The sequence below is a fragment of the Aedes albopictus genome, chromosome 2, assembly GCF_035046485.1.
Source record: "Aedes albopictus strain Foshan chromosome 2, AalbF5, whole genome shotgun sequence".
Classification (NCBI taxonomy): Eukaryota; Metazoa; Arthropoda; class Insecta; order Diptera; family Culicidae; genus Aedes; species Aedes albopictus.
In genome coordinates, this window is record NC_085137.1 from 438285378 (window position 1) to 438302228 (window position 16851).

Consider the following 16851-nt stretch of genomic DNA (forward strand, 5'->3'; position numbering starts at 1 on the left):
ATGAAGTTGGTTCCATTATTATATTTTTGTGATTTTAAGCTAAGACTAATAGAATTTTAAGCTAGACTAATAGAAGAAAAACTATACATCGATAATACATCATAGCATAGTTTAGTTATACTCATTCACCATCTGTTATGAATTACTTAAATACAGTGTTAATAAGTGAGACCATAATTTCGTTAAATTTTATATTAAAAAAAAAATAGGTTAATTAATTATCACAGAAAAAAATATTTAAAAATAATCAGAGTTTAATCTCGATTCACGCTTAAAAGCGCATCGTGTAATCACTTCCCAAATGTAAGTTTGCGCTATTATTCGTGTAAAGTTACATATTCAGTTGAGATAATATATATTATTATATATCATGAATTCCATCAACATTGAGTTGTCCAAAAAATGTCTCACGAAACCTAATGCAAGCCTATCCATATACGTGAGAACAAAAGATGTTTACAAAGTTCTTACAGATAGATTAACACGGGAAATCTGAACACAAACCACTACCACATAGGAAATTGGATTGGTCAATTCTAGATTGAGTTTAAATAAGGGCGAAAGTAACATGAGAGAGTTCTCTTCATCGACTCTCTCTTCTTCAAATTAAAGTGACAAGATGCAAGTATTGTTGAACTTTTTGGTCATAAATCGCTAGGTTGCGATGCAATCTAGCGTCTAAGTGTAAAAATGTTCGATTGAATTTGCATCTTGTCACTTTAATTTGCAGAAGAGAGAGTCGATGAAGAGAACTCTCTCATGTTACTTTCGCCCTTATTTAAACTCAATCTAGAATTACGTCATTATGTGTTAAATTTCAGCTGAAACACAATTAATTTTACACGATTTTGCCTAAACAGCCCTCACGGTGCAGCCAAACGTCAGAGAACAAGCGTCGGACATATTCACGCAAAAACGGCTACGCTCAAAAATGTGTTCGGCCTGCACATTTTTAGTAAACATCCATGCCGCACATGACTGTGTTGGAAACACACATTTTTTTTAAATTGCTCGTACGCTCACATGAGCATGTATTTTGCAATAATTTCGACATGGCAACCTCACTGGGTTTATAAACCACCTTCAAATACCGAAAAATATTGATATTTTGCAAAAATGTGAGCGTACGAGCAATTTTAAAAAATGTGTGTTTCCACACTCAGCCAAATAACCTTAAGATTTCCATAAGGCCCAACTTATGAAACGGCCTTTAAATAATTCATAATGATTCGGATGAATTTCATAAGGTCACTCTATGACGTAAAATCGTCTCACAGCTTGGCTTTTATTCATGTTTAGCAACATGGTATACTCAAGCGTCGGTAGCCGTGTGGATAAAACACGGGCTCGGTGATCCCGACGTTCATGGATCGAATCCAGTTTGCATCATTTTAAGATTTTTTTGTTCTTTTCATAAGTCTATCTTATGAAATTTGTCATAGTAAGCACGATCAATTTTCATAAGGTATTCTTAAGTCATCCATAAGAATTGGGTTTTTAAATTAAGAAAAATGTATCGATTTTTTTATTTTATACGAAAGAGCACCTTTTTCTGAGCCACTATGATTTTTTTCAGATTTTTAGAACTTTATTTTGGTACCTAAAATTAATTTCAAAGAGATTTATCGAAATCACCTTTTGACAGCTTGGTAACTGTTTGACAGCTCCACCCAGTACAAAATGCGACGAGGGGTGATTCGACAAATCGCTCCCATACAAACTTCAAATTGATTTTTAAATTGGTTCCCGGACACCAAAATTCATGAAAAATTGGATTTCGGCTCAGTTTCGCATGCAGATTCAGAATATGGGATTATCTCAACATCGCTAAAGAAGCCAATTAGTTATAGCAAATTTTCATAAGGTATTCCGATGAATTTCGCTAGTTTTTTTCGCTGAGTGCAACACAGTCCCTGTGCGGCATGGGCGCTACTCAAAAATGAGAGCTTTTATTTTAGAGAGTTTGTTTTCGTCGGTCGTCGTTTGCGATTCGCGAGTTATTTAATTTGTTTTCGTTCCTCCGCCGCGCCGTAGTTCCCGGAGATTGAGTCGCAACGGATCTAAAACTACATTGCCGGTAAACATCCACCGCGGCTGTCGCCGAATCAAAACGTTCCGGTCCCTCTGGTGCTCAATTCCCCGCTCCAAAGGCCGAAGCAGTGGAGTAAAACATTTCCGACGGGGAAACCCGCCTCGAAAAACGCTACCGGCAGAAGCAACATCAGAATCGGAAGATGTGGGTGCAGTGCAATGGTTATTGTGAAGTGGAAAGATCCTACCTACAAAGGATCTGGAAGTGATTCGTTTCTATCCTGATAGTGCGTGTTAAGAAAGGGGATGTGTGTGAAAGTGATGGGAAATTGGGGGGTTTACTATTTGTGTTGCAGCGTAATTCGGGGACGAAAACTGCCGGTAGCAATAATGAAGCACAAACTGGATAGTGGATATGTGAGGAGGCGTTTAGATTCAATATCTACAGCCGTAGGGAGCTGATCCATCCGTCCTCCAGACGGTTGGCTGTCGTTTAAGTCTGGGCGCCTTTTGTTGCAGATGGAACTACAGCAAAATTTACTATGGCGAAACTTCCATGGTCCCTGGGCATGACCGTGTGCTCAGCAAGATTCACTGCAAATAGTACAGCATGTGTTGTGAAGAGACAGGATGCCAAAAAACGTAGGATTTCTAGAAGAACGAAGACCATGTTCCGGAACTCTTCCGAAAGCATGACTGAAAACAGCTGCCATGTTCAAGTGGTTGGAAACGCTTCCGCTGCAGTTCTGAGTCTAGCGGTGAAAACTCAGTCGGGAATGGAAAGGTTAGTAGAACCGTGATAAGAAAGATAATGATAATTTGATAGTAGTTGAGAATTGGTTTTTTTTTTATCCCTTATCTGTAGAGCCTTTGAGCCACTGCTTCCATTGGGTTTAATGCTGTAAGATAAGATTGAACCTTATACCGACTTTTCGAACTCTCTTAGCAGAATACCCTCTTCGAATGAGTGTAACCAGTTTTGTACCTTTCAACTCCGCTCTGTTATGCTTATCCTTTGACAGATGCGCGTATTTCGACTAAAACTAGTTGATAACTAACACTGAGGAAGATTACAAGTGACATCAAGGAAAGTTTGTGAGTATTTAGTAGGAAAATCTAGCCTCTTTTTACTCTTATAATCACTTAAATTGTGTATATTTTGTCAGTTACGACCTTTTCGCGAATTTCTCCGGAATTATGTATTCTAGTAGTCTAGCACATAATATGCATTTTCGTCGTATTCTAAATGTGCGAAACAGTGGCCCATTGTCACTCCGCACGATGATATATGACTATTTAGTGGCTCAACTTTAGAAAGCTCTTAGCCCTCCACCCCATTCAAACTTACCGATCGGCCATCATCATAAATATAGATCACAACAGATTCCGACCGTTCCGACACAATTCTGGTCGACGACACACACCGGATCTTGATTGTGCTCTACGGCAGCTGCAACGGCAGGCGGCTTTTCTTCCAGCACAAACCTGGAGATTATTAGGGCCGGATTTCATCGCCCCACAGGGAAGCAAGTCCTCTGGCCAGCTCTGGCATTTTTTCCTTACGGCTGCGACATTTTTGTGGGAATTTCAACACATAAACACAACAAACTTTTACCACTGACCACCCACACTGAATAGCATTCATACTTCACGCGTTCCATTTGAAAATGGCCTATGCTCAAAATGTAATCATTGAGAATTTTGGATGTTAGCATTTTCCTTCACATTTTGGATTCGTATTTCACAGTACAACCATAAAAACATTGGCAAGTAATTACAAAGCAATCAAGTGTCAAACTTGTGCTGTCCATCATGCTGACAATGAACTCTGATCTTGAATGCGATGCACTTGAGGGTCAAAGAGACATGGTTGCTGCGTGCAATCGGCCGCTGTGCCTTTGAGCCATTTGGGTTCATACGCATATTACGCAACGCAATATTTCCAAATCTTAGACCCCTTCTCTCCCTCACGTAACAAATTATTTTGTATGCAATTTTTTGAATATTTGTATGGAGCGTAACGCAGCGGTACGCTTCTCCCTTCCCTCTTAGCGTTACGTAATATGCGAATGAACCCGTTAACAATGCGATGGAAAATACCTACATCAATGATGTTATTAATGTTATCAATGTTTACATTCAGAAGATATGACTTTTTCAAATGTTGCGCGAGAAGTGTCATCCAGTTCGAAGTCAAGTCAGAAGTGTGCGCTTATTTATTTATCAATGATAAATAGTTGTTGCCGTTTTAAACATAAAATTATTGTGAGTTTAAGCATAATTTTTCAATCCGACGTAACTCGAGAATGTAAACAAATCCGGGTTAACTGCTGCATGCATGATTCATAAAGCAAATTGAAGAACCCACATCACTGTTTGATGATTTATTGCTTAATTTGTTTAACTAAGCATATTTTTCGAAACGACGTATCTAAATATTTTGATGTTTACAACTTCACTGATAGATACACCGTTTTGATATATGAGAAAACCAAACGACGTATCTAGCCAAAATCAAAAGTAACAGATACACCAAACTGGCACCATACAAAAGCGACGTATCTGGTATGACGTATCTCTAACTAACCCGGTGTATGTGTATTTTTGTCAAAATTCATTGTGAAAATTGTGTGAAGAATTAGCAATAAGTTAAAATTCACAAATAAAAAAAAAAAAAAAAAAAAAAAAAAATTGTGAAAATTATATGGAATGAGTAGGTTTTGTTTCTTACCTAGTGCGTGCAATATCCCTGGTGATGTTAAGCACGAAAAAACTTATGAAAAGTCTTTTTATAAAAAACTATTTTAGTGAAATGTTCGTCAACATTGACCATGAATTTACTCAGATCAGTGAAAAAGTTAGATACGTCGATTTGAAAAATTATGCTTGAGTTGTGTTGTTTAGTGTTAAAATTTCCACAGAAACCAGCCAGTAATTAGTACAGAAATCACCCGGCCGGAGGTGTCCCTGTGGGTCGGCTGGAATCTCGAAGTGCTAAAGGAGGAACTGCGGCGGCCGCTTCAGTTGCGGTCGAGACTCAATCAAGAGCTGGTGATTCATGTACCCGGGGGCAAGGGCAAGATCGTGCAAAAACGTAAGTTTGGGGTGGGGTGGCGGGTTTCGTAGTGGGTGCTGTTGCGGTCGGTCTTAATCCAAGGGTACCGTCGTGCAGGGTGACATTGGGCCAAAGCGGGATGACGTTGGGCCACTATATCGCACGTTCTAGAATACGTCGGAAATGCATATTGTGTGCAATACTACTAGAATACATTTTTTTTTCCTGTTGGGTACATTTCCACTGCGACATAATTCTAAGATACTTTGCATCCACCGTCGGATTCTCTGACTTACACGGTAAAAATTCTGCACGCTAGATGTAAGGGAAAAATCCCTCAACTATTCAATGTCGTAATCAACATGATCAGAAGTGCTTTTCCTTTGAGATCGCAATGCTGTCAGTGTTGATTTGAGGACCAAAACAAACCCACCAGAGAAATCAACAGAAAATCCCTTCGATTTGCACTACTGTGAAAAGCAATACGATCCAAAGTGAAAAGTTGTTGATTTGGTAATGACTGTTTTGGGCATGAAAGTAAATATATATGACAGGCGGTAGAAGGGCAGACTTGTTATAATCCCAAAATGGCCGCCACAATGGCCGACTTTGTCACCTACTCACGATTTTGAGCGCACAAATCTCTTAGTAAACTTAACTAACGCACCTGATCTTCTTATTTTAAGCTAATTACAAGTGAGCAAGAACAGAATAATGCAATGCACTGTTGTTCGAAGCTTGCTTCTTGAAATGTGTGCGTCTGAAGTTCTGATGCACTGTTGAAGCGGGATTTCAAGAAGTTTGTCCAGAAAGTACTTCGCTTCGATTCGCACCTCTCTAACAGATGTTAAGCAGTGTAGTGGTAAAATAGTTGGTCGTGACTCTAAAGGTCCTGGTATCGAATCTGGGTGCGGCTGTACACATTTTTTTTTTAATTTTAGTTTTGAAATCAAAACATTGTCAACAACGAATTGATGTGAAGTTACATTAAAATTGAAGAGGCATTGGATGTTCTTTGTCAAATGATATGTAATTGATAACAAACTGATTGAACAGTAGTGCGAATTCAAGTGCCAATCAGTTTATATCACAGTGCAGATTTTTTACCGTGTATATTGAATCCGTGGGATCGATGGACCATTGTTACTCCGAACGACGGTATTGTTTGCGTAATTGGAAGTTGGAATTTTCGATGCATGAAAATTATTTTTTTCTTCTGATCCTTACGTCGGAACTAACGTAATGCATAGTGCGATTGGTACCGGTTCAGATCCGCTTTCTAGCGCACTACGTTCCACGTTAGGTTTGACATCAGGGTTTGAAGGAAAAACGACTTTCGCGTGTCGAAATATTGCGGCACTTAACAGCGCTGACAATCTAATAATTCATTAATTATTATTTCTTGAGCTTGCTTGAGCTTGATTGACCGCCCGTGGATGCTACTCCAGTATCGCCAGACCAGCTACACTCACACAAGGACCAATGAGATAACTGTCGGGGACTAGCAGGCATCTTCAGTGTGTGAGCGTTGGTGATCTTCTATTTTTAGGCGACAATGAGGCGCCATTCAGGTTGCAGGTCAATGTGGGGAAGGGGTAAGGAAGTGATGATTGCAATCGTTTGTATCCACATCTGGCCGAATATACCTCTGCGCCAGCACAAATTCATGCGGATGTTGGAGTGTTGGTGGGAATTGGTTGGCAGAAGGTTCACACATTGGTGTGTGGATACCAGGGGAAGGTGATAGAATTGTGTGTGTTTTTTTTTTATTATTTTGAACGTGTGCGGCACAGTTCGCTTGATTGCATAACTTATAGGCGTTTTCAAATAGTATTGTGACACTGTGCTGTGAAAGTTTGGAAGGAAGGGAAACGGCTTTTTCAACCCGTTTCTGTTCTAGCGACGGCTATGAACATGTTTATATACATGAGTTGTATATGTAGAGAGCAGAGAGAAAGTATATAGAAAGATACAAAGTAGGAGGAAAGGGACGGGCCAGGGATTGAACCCAGGACCTTCTGCATATAAATCAGAAGCGGTAGCCACTAGACCACCAAGCCTGTCTAATAATTCGTTAATTATTATTTCGTACATTTACTTAACATCTAAAAAGGCATACATTTTGTATAGTTCCCATTTAATTAAATTTCTTTTCATTTTCTAAAATGGTTTGAAACATTTGTACAAGAACCTAAATTTTACGCATTTTCAAGCTAGCTAATGGTAATATTAACTGATTCTCGCTAATCGTTAACGGCTCTCTCAAGCCCTTCAAGGGAGTTTCATTGGTGTTTCTTAGGGATTCAAGGGGTTTCGCAAGCGTTTCAGGAGCGAGTCTTTTAAAGGAGCTTCTAAGAGGATTTAGAGATCTTTAAATGCGTTTCATAGGCTTTTGGGTGCTTTCTGGGGATGTGGGAGTAGTTTCCGGGGTTTCCATTTCCAGCTAACAAAACTAGGATAATAGACTGTGCAGGGCCAGGATAGTACGCTTGCAGACTATAGACACTATAGATTCCGTAGACTCGCTGAGACATGGTTGGGCAATACGATTTTAGTGTGTTTTACCGTGAATTTAGAGTGTACCGAGCAAATATGACGTCAAGTAATCCATTATCGCTATTGAAATCGTGACGTCATGCTCGTTTGGCTACACGAACTGACAGTTCGTTTGGCTACAATTGTCTTCGCCTCTGCGAGTCTATGGAATCTATAGGGTCTATATTGCAGACTGGAAACTATTGCTGACTGCACCCCAAATTGGACTGAAACAATAGTGTGCACGCACGTTCAAAGTGCGGCGCAGGACCACGTTGGATCGAGTTGGGGTCTTCGGTGCCCTCGTAAATGAAGGAATAAGTGTACCGAAGACGTCAAGATGATCCGAGGTAAATGTGCACTTTTATCATACTTTTGCGTCCAGTAAAAGTGTGATAGTCCAATTTGGGGTGAAATCTGCAATACTTATTTTAACATCGGCTGCACCACCTCATTACTGGATTTCCGCATGTTAAGATGCCTTAGACTGTTTGACAAATACTTAGTTGCCATTGAAGTTCGACATTCATCCAAGGTTGCTATAATTCACGTTGTGTTGGTCATGTGTTGGGCTTGTTTGGCCAAATCTTAGCCATGTCTAATGGAACCTGGACTTCGTGGCCATGCGATTAGCGGCGTCAGCCGTTTAAGCGTATTTTAGGCCACGGAGTGTGGGTTCGATTCCCACTCCAGTCGGAGACAACTTTTCGAACGGAAAATTCTTCATTGGGCCTCTGGGTGTCGTATGTGTTATCCGTTGTCTAGTGTAAGTTATGTTCAGTCTGTACAGCCTCTGGCTGAAGATGCTGTTTAGCGTCTTTTACCTCGTATTTGGGTAATAATATGGGTACTCCGTCTATTCAGTTTGTCTAACAAGTAGTATATCTAGCTACCACATCTCCTTTACATAAATACATATAATAATTGAAACTCCTTAAGTTTTTCTTTGCACAGCTGTGAATCGGAGTGGCCCGGACGTAATAAAAGTCGTCTCTGCAAGGGCCCAATGTCCAGATGAGACTGGGCGTACAACACGAAACACGTGGATTGCGGAGTGCTTTGTTCGCCATCTGCAAAACAGCCGGACAGATACCAGCGTAAGCTGGAGTGCTCATTAGCTACCCCTCGTGGACGGTAACGGCTAACGATGCAAAATCCCGTAGCCAGCTGAACAAGGCGCCACCGTCCACAAAAGAGGGGGGCCTTTCATCAGCGAAAGCTGGTTAGGGTTTGAGCACATTGCGGCTAGATGGCGAATCACTTTTGAAAGGGTAAGGGGGAATTAATTTTGGGATTTGGGATGTTTTTTCTTATTTTTAGGTGACGAAACGACACTGGAAATGATTCACCGGCACTCAGATAATACGCGTTTGATTTGGTCTAGCGATGACGATGGAAACACGATGAAATGTAAAATCATTGTCGCAATTTCTACAGCACAATAAAAAAAAACGAGGTATGGGCGAGTTTCTGGTGAGTAGACAATTGGATCTGTGATTTTCAGGCTTATTTTGCAAGTCGTTCAAATAATGGAAATAGGTAATAACTTCCTTGAGGATTTCGTGCCATCCACACGATGTACGTTTGCAAAATGGTAAGGCAGAGGCAGCTTTAATAAACATGGATGTTTTAAAACAATACTGAATCACAATCGTTACACTGGCAAAAATTCCAACGACCACGACGATATTTTTAATCTTACAAGTTGTGACTTTCACAACCAGAGGCGCGCGCATCGTTTTTCTCTGACGTTTCATACTAGCGTCTTTGTGAAACATGTGCACCATAGAGTAAACTGGGCGATAGGTTTTTAAAGAAAATTGTAATGGCTGTTACGTCTATTTATCTGTGATTTAATTCTCGAGTAGTCGCGTCTTCGACCACCTTCAGCGACACCACGCTCACGTTATATACCACACACGTGCATTTTTTATGGAGCGTGTACTCAGTACACGACGGAACTCTTTCCGAATTAAGCTGAGAAGCAGGTTCTGTCTCAGTTATGTATGTGGGAACAAGACGACATAATCTGCTAAAGCAACGTTTCTCAAACTATGGGTAGCGGCCCACTGGTTTTTGATAGGTCGCGAAGGCTTGGGCGATATTGTAATATATGTCTTACTTAACTGATGTTAGCCATTTTCTAGTTTACAAATACGCTTCTGGAGACAGTATTATTTGTAGAAATAAGGTTACTTCTTAATTTTATTAAAACTTTTTTGTTTGGAAGAGTGGCGTAGCCAGAAATTGTTTCTGGGAAGCGTTTTCAACGGTCAATGATACCTTTTTTAATTTGACACTTACATTTTTTAAACAGTAATGGACAATTGTATTCGTAGTTTAAAAATAGCGGCGCAGCCGAAAAATTTTTTCGTCGCAGAGCGCTTTATACTGAAAATTACCAATACCTATTCGATAACAAAATGAAGTATCGAAAAAATGTACAATTTGATATTGTATTTTTTACGAATAATCAGACTTTGGCGACGAAATTGAACTCGCCCTAATATGGTATTAACTTAACATTTATGACACATTTTCGACTTCTTTCCCCGATTCAGGCGAAACCAGCTGATTTTGTGATGAAAACATAAACAGCTGGTAGCCGAGAACAATAAGGATGAACGTAAACATCGGTGAACCAGCTGGTTTTGTTGTGTAAACATGACCAGCTGGTGGACCGAGAACAAAAGACCTTAATGGTAAACATTGAGACGGCCGGCGAAAACTGTCACACTATCGGGCGAGTTGCAGAAACCCTGCTACTGAGATTGACAGCGAAATCGAAAGCGAAATATGAGTACGACGAAATTTATCGCATCAAAGTCTAAGTCGAAAAAAAATCGCAATAATAAGAGTTGTTATTTATGTGTTATGGAATCCCTGCTTGATAACAAATAGAGGTATCGAAATAATGTACAATTGAATACTAAGCATTGTTATTCTTTTGCTATTCAATACCTTGTGGATAACAAATATAGCACTTGACAGTGTGTTTGAAACTTGAGGTATGCACTCAGTATTGCAATAACAAGACTTGTTATTGTTCAGGTGTTATTCATACAAAATTATGGTATTCGTTTTTGTTATTTTGCCTCTTATTACTACCTAATGAAGGGCATATCAAGGTATGATAGTATTAAATATTAAATACCTTGATATGTTATTCAGTTGTTATTTTCTTCTGCTCGGGTATATTTTATTGACCGTTAAAAACAAGAACGTAGTGAGTATAGTGAGGCGTCTGTTTGCATGTGGGTTTAATATGTCAATATTTTGTTCTCTTACACATATTTATCGCTTGCATTGATTTTATTTACTTTCGTAGTTCCGGCGAAGCATCAAACGCTGGTTGTGCAACTCTACCAGTAGTCTCTAATGTGGTATGAGCCTATTTTCTAGTTAACCGTTCCTCAGGTTATTAAAAACCATGATGTGATGTGTCGCATGGTACATTTGGTTACTTTCCGGAACAGGTTCCGGAGCACCACCGGGTCTCCCAAATATAGTCTGAGGCAATATCATTGCTAACGTACATCGGGTTACCTAAAAAAAACCACGATTTGATTTATCTTATGCATGGGTACAAATCACTTTTACATTTGACCACTTCCAGTGGGACACCCAGAACTAGTTTCGGGACACTACCGGTTGTCTAAAATATGGTCTGAGGCTATGTTCTTACGAATCGATCATCGTGTTATCAAAAAAGGGTCTCCAGCTGGCCTAGTGGTTAAGGCTATGAATCGCCAATCCGGAAACGGCGGGTTTGATTCCCGTTCCGGTCGGGAACATTTTCTCGACTTCCTGAGCATAGTGTATCATTGAACTTGCCTCACAATATACAAATTCATGCAATGGCGGGCAAAGAAAACCCTTCAATTATTAACTGTGGAAGTGCTCCAAAGAACACTAAGTAGAAGAGAGGCAGGCCAAGTTCCAATGCGAACGTCGAGCTATAAAGAAGAAGAAGAAGTTATCAAAAAAGCTGCTTTTTGATGTACTGTCAAACCCCGCGTATTCATCACTCTTTAATAAGACACTTTTTAACTTGTACCCCGCTCATTCGAATTTTGTTGAATTAAAAAAATGATCAAATGTCACAGTGTAATACACTGTAAATACGAATGATACGATATTGTGATGTTATTTACACCCGCAGCGGCTCCTCGTGCAGCTGCTACTTCCGAAAGTTCTAATTTGGTGCATTCCGACACCTGATCCGTTTGGTGATCAACCGCAGTGAACCTCGGAAGCCAACAATCGTAAAATGTACATGCTATCAATTCGTACCACCACAATATCTGTAAGATTTGTGTTCAAAAACAAATCATACAATCTAAACAAAACTAAAATAGAGTTAGTTTATCGAATTGAAAGTTTACACAGGTTATTTGACAGCAATCATTGTCGAATTAGCGTGGTTTTATGGTACGACACGCATGGATTTGATTCAATTTGATATTTACAACTTTCGGTTCACATTTTACCACTTACCGATTGTCCCTGATGTGGTCTTAGCCTAGTTTCATGCAAATTATCAATCAGTTCTCCTAAAAAGTCGCAAATTGATGTAATGCATGTATGGGTTTGGTGCATTCGTGCATTTCGCCAGTTCCGGCGAGGCACTCGAATCTGGTTCCGGAACACTACTGACCTGAGACTATTTTCTTGCTGACCGTTCTTCGCGTTATCGAAGAAGCCGTTATTTGGTGTGCTGCTAGTATGCGTTTGGTTTTTTTTTTCTACATTTGACCACTTCCGTCGGGGCACCTGGAACCGGTTTCGGCACACTATTGGTTTTCCAAAGTATGGCCTATGATTTTTTTGTTAACCGTTCATCAGCTTACCTAAAAAGTCATTAAATGTGTCGAATTTATGGGTTTGGTTCTCCTTTACATTGAACCACTTCCGATGGGGCAACCGTAATCGGTTGCGGAACACTACCGGTTGTCCCCAATATGGCCGGAAACTTTTTTTTTTGTCAAATCAAGATGCCTTAAAATCCGCGATTTGATGTGTCGCTTGCATGGGTTTGGTTCCCTTTTATATTTGGCCATTTCCGGCGGGACACCCGGAACCGGTTCTGGATCACAACCGATTCAGATATGTTCTGAAAATATTTTCCTGCTTACTGTTCATCAGGATATCAAAAAAGCCACGATTTGATATGTGCCTTGCATGGGTTTAATAAACTTTTATACTTTGTCACCTCCGGCGGAACATCTGGGACCGGTTCCGATATGGTCTGAGAATGCTTTCCTGCTTACTGTTCATCAGGTTATCGAAAAAGCTGTGGTTTGATATGTCACATGTATGGTTTTATTTCAATTTTATATTTGGCCACTTCCGACGGAACACCTGGAACCGGTTCCGGGACACAACCGGTTCACATATGGTCTGAGAATATTATCCTGCTTACTGTTCATCAGGATATCAAAAAAGCCACTATTTGATATGTCGCATGCATGGGTTTGGTTAACTTTAATACTTGGCCACTTCCGGCGGGACATTTGCAACCGGTTCCGGAACACTACCGGTTTCGATATGGTCTGAGAATGTTTTCCTGCTTGCTGTTCACCACGTTATCCAAAAAGCCGCGGTTTGATATGTCGCATGCATGGGTTTAGTTCACTTTTATGTTTGGTCACTTCCGGCGGGACACCCGGAACCGGTTCCGAGACACTACCGGTTCAGATATGGTCTGAGACTATTTTTCTGCTTACCATTCATCAAGTTATCGAAAATGCCGTTGTTTGATGTGCCGCATGGATGGGTTTGTAGCGTTTTCATATCTGGCCCCTTCCTGGGGTACCGGTCCGGAACACCTAAATGGCCATAACTCCGGAACGGCTTGTCCGATCTGAACCATTTTCAATAGGAAACAATGGGACCAGATTCCGCGTCGAATGAACCGTCGGTCAATAAAATCGGTTGAGGTTTACTGCCAAAAAGTGATGTGAGTTTTTTTGTACACACACATACACACACACACACATACACACACACACACATACACACACACAGACATCACCTCAATTCGTCGAGCTGAGTCGATTGGTATATAAGACTTGACCCCTCCGGAGGCTCTATCAAATTTTCGTTTTTGGAGTGAACATATAGCCTTTCGGTACACCTTGGTGTACGAGAAAGGCAAAAACACATGTGACACTCCGCAGGCGGGTTCAGTGTGCAAACAGCAGTGCAGCTTTCGCCATCATTGCATTGGGGCACACCAAATGTGAGTAATAAATCATGCGATCGCATCGAAAGTTTATGGGTGGGGGAAGGGAATGGAATTTGGTTGATGTGCAATTGCAGTAACCTGTCGTTATATCGTATGTGAGATCAGAGATTAAATCTGCGGAGGGTCACCAGCGGAGATGAGAGACCAATAATGGAAGTGTGTGCGATGGTTTTTAATTAAACAAATATGGGAAAAAAAGTGGCGAGTGCAAATGCAGAGGCAAAGAATGCAGGTGCAGTTCGATGTTTCAGATTTTATTATGCTTTTTTGACAGTTTACAACGCAATAACGCACGTATTGAGTCTGCAATAAAACCAAAAGCTTTCTAGAAGTTTTAATGAAACTATTACAAGATTATCTTTCGACTAAGCAAACCATTTTGTGAGAGATGTTGAAATACATAGTAATTTAGATAAATCCAGTTTAAAGCCTAACATTAGATTCATCGATGGCATTGTTAGTGACCATGATAAAACCAATCATTTCTGAAAATGGCATTTGAAAGTTCAAGAGCAGTGCTTATGGAACTTCTTAGCGGTAACGAGCTACTCTTGCTCAAGGCCTTCAGTGCCACTTTGTGACGTTAGAGTGCAGTGCCAGTGGGAGGAAAATCCTTTCGCTACTTCTACTACCATCGCTTGTCATCAGCCAGCGGCAGGAGCATCAGCTTTGACTTTGTTTATCACTTGTTTGTCAGCCATCGCCGCCGCCGCGCTTGAGTGTGTCTCACACTGAAAACAGATGATGACAAACGCCATCATCTCGTATACCTACTCGACTGTGTCTCTATTTTCAAGTCGATCTCACTCAGCTGTCTCAAGTTGCTCCGTTACTCCCAGCCAGTAGCAGTATGGTGGGTAGTGTTTGACAAATAGCGCACCACACAGTGCGGAGGAAGTCGAGTCGCCTGAAGAAAAGAGCTTCCACCTTTGAAAAGCCTTTTTTCCGTGGTACACTGTGAAGCACTTTCACGCAATCAAGCAGCTAGTCTCTAGCTACATACAGAGCTAGAACCCTGGCATTCATGTGTGGGGGATCATTTTCCGGATGGGAGAGGAAAATTGAATCGAAAAAGACTCTTCATAAGTTTTTTTCAGCAAAGGATCAACACATGGCTGGGCTACTGGAGCAGAAGGCGGCTTAATGTTTGAGCTCTCTTTTGAAGTTTGATTTGAGTGGCGTATTCAACAGTGTCTAGCCGCGAAACTACAATTTTGCTTCCGGAATATTGTTGTCGGAAACAGAGAGACGCGGTTGAATAAGTGAATGAGCGAGAGTTGCCTAATCTGGGATTCAGCTGGATAGCTAAATTCAATTTTTTAAATATCATAGTGTTGTTAATTAAATGTCACTTTTTTATTTCTGTGCTTTGTCTTCCTTTTACTATTTTTTTCAACATTTTCAATTAGTTTCTTACATTAGAAAAGCTCTTCGAACTTGAAAAAGTTGTTATGTTTGAATTTTATTTTCAAATATGACAGTTTGATTTCAATTTTTTTTAAATAATTGTCACATCAAATGACTGTCTTGTGATTTTATCTATTATTATTTTTGCATTTCTGAGCCTCTGAGCCTTGAGTCAAGTAGGGTTATACTGTTCCTCCCTTCAGCCAAAATAACTAATAATCTTCCATAAAATTTACCTTCTTGATATTTTGGAAATAGTGTAGATATATATTAACCTGAAAAAGAAAACAAAAAAACGAAATGTGTGGATTAGTTGACTTTCGATTATTTTTTATCAGGGATTTGAAAACAATATTTTCTCATGATAACTTATATAAACCTAACTGTTTTATTATTAGGGAAATTCCATTTGGAATACACTTAAACCCCAATTTGCACTTACTTAATTTGCGCTAAACTCAATTTATACCTTCCCATTTATGCCCTAATTCCCAAAAAGTGCTCCCCCAATTTACGCTCCTTAGACGAAATTGGGGTTCTAGGTATTCGGGAACAACTAACTAGTGATAATGGAAATTTCAAAATGTTTCTCAAACTGTCTGTCTCATGGAGCATTACCACCAGCAGTGTTGCAAAATTTAGTGGTTCCAAACCTTGGGTGACGGGTCACGCGAACTTCTCAAGACCCGGAAACTTCTAGAAGAGGGTGGTATTTTTTCCGGAATTTGCGTTTCAAGGAGAATGTATTACAATGAAGTGGTGTTGCACAGGTCAGTGATTTGCTAGCACGGGCCATGTAAATTTCTCAAGTACCGAAAGTGCGATTAGAAACTGAAAAATCTTTACAGATTCTGCGTATCAAGAAGCATTTACCACAATACAGTGACGTTGCAAAGTTTAGTGGTTCCCAAGCCACGAGCCATGCTGATTTCACAAAAAAAAAGGAAAGTCCGAGGGGAAGGTGTGAATGTTTTTAAGATTCTGCACCTTAAGGAGCACTTAATACAATTAATTGGTGCTGCAAATCTCAGTGGTTCCCAAGTAGAGGCCACGAGCCATACTAATTTTTAAACTATCGAAAGTGCGATTAGAAAGCGAAGAATCAGATTCTGCGTCTCAAGAACCAATTATTTTATTACCATTAAGTAGCGTTGAAAAACACAGTAGTTCTCAAGCGGGAGTCCCGGACCATGCTGCTTTTTCAAAAAACCGAAAGCCCTTGGAATCCTCCTGGATCACTTCTTACAATAAAGAGGTGTTACAAAGCTTATTAAATCCCAAGCTGCGGTGACGGTCTATGTGGCGTATAGCAATCTAGTATAGGTCTGTTCATAAACCACGCCCAAGTAACATTTTAGGTTTTGTTCGGCTCTATAAGAGGTTTTCATGATAAATTTGCAATAAAACTGATTCATACATAAAAACCTCTTGATAACCTCTTTAAGAGCATCATCCGGCTAAGTGGCCCACTCTCGGAGAGGTTTTATAGACCTTATTAAGAGTAGCAATAAAACCTAGTTGAAAAATTTTCCATACTCGAAAAGAGGTTATGATTGTTGTTGTTTTTTTTTCAACA

At 40.1% G+C, this 16851-nt stretch overlaps 1 protein-coding gene across 10 annotated transcripts in view; it reads right to left on the minus strand.

The window, feature by feature from the left end:
• LOC109416474 (protein FAM133A) overlaps positions 1–16851 on the minus strand; it is a 560257-nt gene that overhangs the window by 238161 nt on the left and 305245 nt on the right. For 6 of the 10 annotated variants that reach the window (XM_062853723.1, XM_062853720.1, XM_062853725.1 and 3 more), the window contains exon 3: positions 1–15550. This exon is cut by the window's left edge and continues 21944 nt beyond it. The exons of the other annotated variants lie outside the window; for them this stretch is intronic. The gene's annotated coding sequence lies outside the window, so the exon portion shown is untranslated. The remainder of the gene's footprint in view (positions 15551–16851) is intronic. 10 annotated transcript variants of the gene reach the window in all.